The sequence below is a fragment of the Daktulosphaira vitifoliae genome, unplaced genomic scaffold, assembly GCF_025091365.1.
Source record: "Daktulosphaira vitifoliae isolate Bord-2020 unplaced genomic scaffold, ASM2509136v1 Scaffold_2, whole genome shotgun sequence".
Lineage (NCBI taxonomy): Eukaryota > Metazoa > Arthropoda > Insecta > Hemiptera > Phylloxeridae > Daktulosphaira > Daktulosphaira vitifoliae.
The window spans coordinates 37,103,496-37,108,509 of record NW_026099573.1 but is presented as its reverse complement, the minus strand read 5'-3'; the positions used below and the strand labels follow the sequence as shown (position 1 = coordinate 37,108,509).

At 29.1% G+C, this 5,014-nt stretch overlaps 1 protein-coding gene and 1 long non-coding RNA gene across 2 annotated transcripts in view; one reads left to right on the top strand and one right to left on the bottom strand.

Moving 5' to 3' along the window:
* LOC126898767 (uncharacterized) overlaps positions 1-5,014 on the top strand; it is a 74,410-nt gene that overhangs the window by 5,727 nt on the left and 63,669 nt on the right. The window lies entirely within an intron of this gene.
* On the bottom strand, positions 3,429-4,383 carry LOC126898769 (uncharacterized). Its single transcript, XR_007702375.1, has 4 exons — positions 4,107-4,383; positions 4,018-4,047; positions 3,698-3,955; positions 3,429-3,546 (listed from the first exon to the last, which is right to left on the bottom strand). It is a non-coding gene; the product is annotated as an uncharacterized LOC126898769 (long non-coding RNA).

Sequence of the window (5,014 nt, the reverse complement as noted above, 5' to 3'; positions counted from 1 at the left end):
ACATTTGTTTCCTGATGCCATGCGTTTTTTTATTTCTTCGTGGTTGTCGTTTGTGCTACTTAAGTTAGTGCCTAAATATTTTAAATTATCTACCTCCTCACACATATATACTCCTACCTGTAATCCAGCTGCATTTTGCACCTGATCTTTGTTCCTACCTATTCGCATGTATTTTGTTTTAGTCTCGTTCATGTTGATNTTGCATCTGATCTTTGTTCCTACCTATTCGCATGTATTTTGTTTTAGTCTCGTTCATGTTGATTCCCCGTTTTTTAGCACTTTGTATCAGTAATTCCGTTGATTTTTGAATATCCTGCTCACTTTAGCCTAATATTACCACGTCATCGGCATATGCTAGTAATGGAAGGTTTCGACCGCAATTCATTCCTTGATATTCTTCTTGTACTTCCCTTACTGCCATCTCTAGTACTATGTTAAATAGTATTGGTGACAGCGCATCACCTTGTTTTAATCCTGTTGTTGTTTGGAATTCTTCTGATTTCTCGTGATCAAATTTGACTACGCATCTAGAACCTTCCGTACTCACACTTATTAACGATATTAGTTTTGATTTTCATTTTTCTGCTCTTTGTACGGAGTCATATGCTTGTTTAAAATCTATAAAGATTAAATGTAAAGGTCTGTTGAACTCATAGTATTTTTCTATAACTTGTTTAAGCGTGAAAATATGGTCTAATGTTGATCTGCCTGACATGAATCCACTCTGATATTCTCCTATGATGTTATTTGCGTATGATCTTATTCGGTTTAGTAGAGTGTTCGATAGAATCTTATATACGGTGTTTTGTAAGGATATTCCCCTATAATTCTTTACGTCCACGGGGTCCCCTTTTTTATATATGGGGCATATTATCGATAGGTTCCATTCCGGTGGAATCCTTTCAGTTTTCCATACTTCTTTTAATGGGTGCCATATTTCATATATAAATATTAAATAGGTACTTCAGGATATTTATCTCTGTTGATCGATTCGATCTAACCCGATCATGATCGATAGAGATAGACTAATAAATATATATGGATTACGTACTACGTCAAATATAAGAACTAAATAAATGATCACAGGACATGTATTTTCAAATAATAGACACTTTCCTATACCACTTGAGTATTTTCACTTTAATATCTCTATAATCATCTGTTTATTCGTATAATTATTCACTTATAGAAGTTGAGATCTCCACTTCTTTTCAGTTGATACTATTGCATATGCCTTGTAATATAAGACAAAGTATTTTCATACATGAAAATCACATATGGGAATTTACATTTTTATAAAGTGTTTATGTTAAGAATTTGGTATATTAATAATTCATAAATAATGTGACTATTAAGAAAATATTGTTATACTACCTGTTACTGAGATTTCAATTTTAAATATTGTGATTGTGAAATCAATAAATGTTATCGACATAGAACATTATTAAGAGATGTCAGTCCATACCAGACAATATATCAACATTTGGGCCGATGTAGTGGTCGAATATTTCGTTAATAATGCAGAGTATGAAAAATATGAGGCAATTACTAACAATTTAATTGAACGCACATCGGTCGATCTGATTTCACGAGAATTGTATGAAAAACTATTCACCGTAAAGTCTGATTATGGGTATAAAAGTTGGGTTGAAGGTAAAAAAATTATTAGTAATACTTTTGATAATAAAATTAAAACTAATAGTTAATAGACGACACTAATTTACTTTATAAATATTGAAAATTATTTTTACATAGATTATTTTTATTGTACAGAAACACTTAGCTTAATAGTTAATAGTTTTACTAAATTCATTTTTTAACTAAATTAATTACTTTTACCAAACTAATTTACTTTATAAATGTTGAAAATTATGTTAACATAGATTATTTTTATTGTACAGAAGGACTTGACTTATATACAGTGTCGTAATATGCATAATGTTCTGCATTACGCATCTTACATTATCAATAAAAAATTATTACTCTATATATAATACCAATTGTATACCACACAAATAATTAATTTATCTATCATAACATATACACATTTGTACACTAGCTATTATAAATGTATATACATGTTAAATTGATTATTGTACACTATGCATCTTATCTTAAAAATAATTATCATGTTATGTTCAAATTTTACACAATAAACTTAAAATCACTAAAAGCGCTAACGGCAACAACCCATGATAGGGGTAATTAAAAGTAATATAAAAAGGCACTGATTTTCTAAGAGACTCGGAATTCTCTCTTCTTTTTGAAGATTTGAATTCAATAAGGAATTCAGGATTCTTCTATTTGATTTATTTTGAACAAACTAGCCGCGACCCCGTGTTGTCGTCGGTATATTTCATAGCGATTTCAAGTACAATTATTTTTGCGTCAATACGTTATTTATTTATTAATAAGGAAAAGTATAAATCTGAACGTGAGATATATAAAAGAAGTAAGTAAATTTATATTAACCCAATTATTTAGAAATAATAATATGAGTAAAGAATGGTAAAGCAATAGATTTTTTAAACATCATTTAATTCAATTATTAATAACTAGTTAGTGCTTGGTCATATACTTCGACTGGGTGTCTGAGAGGAGGCCTCCGCCACTCCATGAACGCCTCAGTATTTCCACTAAAGCACATACCAGTTAACATCACGCTTCGACTTGGTGTCAGATAGGAGGCCAAGACTCCGGCCACTACAAGAATACCTCAGCGTTTTAATACCTCTATGAGAGGAACTTAATTTGCATCTTTTTATATCTACTTGTCTTTATTGTTCTAAAGCCTCGGACTCTACTACCCCGATATAACTTCGTTGCTCCTGAATTGACCAAATCCCTAACATCCGACTTTGGTCAAATAAATACCCCCAACCGTTTTTGCTTATTTTTGTATTACTACAACAGGTAGCAGTCAAAAGTTGAGGAGTAGATTTAAATATCGTCGTATGATAGATATTGTTTGCATTTACAACTTAATTATATCACGTAAACCAGATGAATGTTCATTACCTGTCTTAATTTTTATTTGGATGTCGAGACTGTTGATGAATATTCAGAGTGGTATTTATAATATGTGAATAATAAATTTATAGTATTTAATTTTTAAAATGATCTGTTCAATAAATCCAAAAGCAACATCAACACGTGTTTCCTTAATTATGCCTTGATTACAAGATTTATGATTTATAATTATAATATAATAAATAAATACTTATATTTTTATAAGATAATAAAATAATCAATCGGTCAATAACGACTTTTGAAATAGTACTTTAGAAGTTATTATCATTTTTACGTTTTACTTTTCTCTATTAGAATGGCCTGGTTAAGAAGATAGAGCAGCAAAGATTTTTTACTAACAGGGAATCACACTCTAGGAGTGCCATTGGTTTTTGTAAAAAAAATAAAACTCAAATATATATATGCATTCAAAAAAGTGTTATATATTTCAATAGGTACGAAAAAATAAAACATCTGATTTAGTTATATAAGTAAAAAGTATTTCGTATAGAATGCCTTCGAAAATTAAACGATCGCCTGAAAAGAAAAAATAACATAAATAATTAATAGGACGGTTATGCAAGTAAAACCATTGAGTAAAATAAAGTCAGCCTTAACTAATTAATGTAATTTATTAATTACTGACAATAATTAATATGTACAACAGTAAGACGTCATATGTTATTACTTCAGAGTCATCGATCAAAATTCATTGCGCCTAGTGTACTCCAAGTATATGCAACACTTCATAGGTTAAAAGCGTTTTTACACAATTCGCCTTAGGTTCAGAATAATCACAATAATTTTGTAAGATAATTCGTTCCATGCGTGAATCGATTAAATTTTTTCTCTTCAATGCAATACATGCATTTGTCATTTCATTAAAGTTAAATAGGCCATCTTTATTTTTGTCATTATTATTTAATACTTGCAGAACAGCATGGTACTGAATAGCAAAATAAATATTAATAATTACATTTTTAAGCAATGTTTACTGATACAAGGTACCTCATCCTGTTTTTCTTTTAAAATTCCACCCTGCAAATATAATAAGTAATTTCATCTCATTTGCAATGTCGACAGAAAGAATCACTTACCAGAGCGCCGGCAATGAAGAACACTGAACACAATACAACTGCGCTTTTAAAATGAGCCATTTTATTCAAATGTCGATACTATTTTTGAGAGTTCAAGTATGTTTGAATTTACCGATAACTTCCAATGGTTCGTAATGAACACAATTTGATTCTAACGATCGTCAGTTTGTCTTTTATACTAACAAATTCATCGAATTTGTGTCAAAAATTTTTGTCTACGTGTGTTATCGATTCCAAATTTAAATTTAACTCGATAAGTATTTTTAGCGATACAAATTTAGTCTGTGAGTCAATACTGCGGCGTTTTTGAAAACTTTTCGGTTTGAAAATATCCCACAAAAATAAGGCAATTATTCAATAAAATACGACGTGACATATTCAGACTATTGCAATAATAATTACGAACCGTATGAAAACAATTTTAAATAAAAGTATTATTCTGTTTTGATACCTACTAAAAAAAATATTCCATTAAAACTGTCTTTTACTGATTTTTGAACATATTATACTATCATAATTAAATTTAAAGTAATATTAGTATTAGTAGAGAAAACTTTTTTTTTGTGTAGTTGAGAACCAGCGTAGTGATTTGAGGCATTTTTTTAGATTAATATTGATTATAATACGTCGTATAGTATAAGACAATGATTTTTTATCATTGTCATTTATCATTTTATATATATACTATGTACATACATTTTGTACTTGAAAAATTGAAAAAAAAATGTACTGTAGTATACAGTACATTTTTACATGTAGTATACATATATTAAGTGTAAATTAGCTATTTTATTGAAAGGATAATTTTATTTAAGTTTTAAGGCTCTACTGTAATTTGATTAATGACTAGATTTTCAAAAAAGTATGCTGTCGGCAAGGTTTTAAAATCTGTTTCAATGGAACATAAA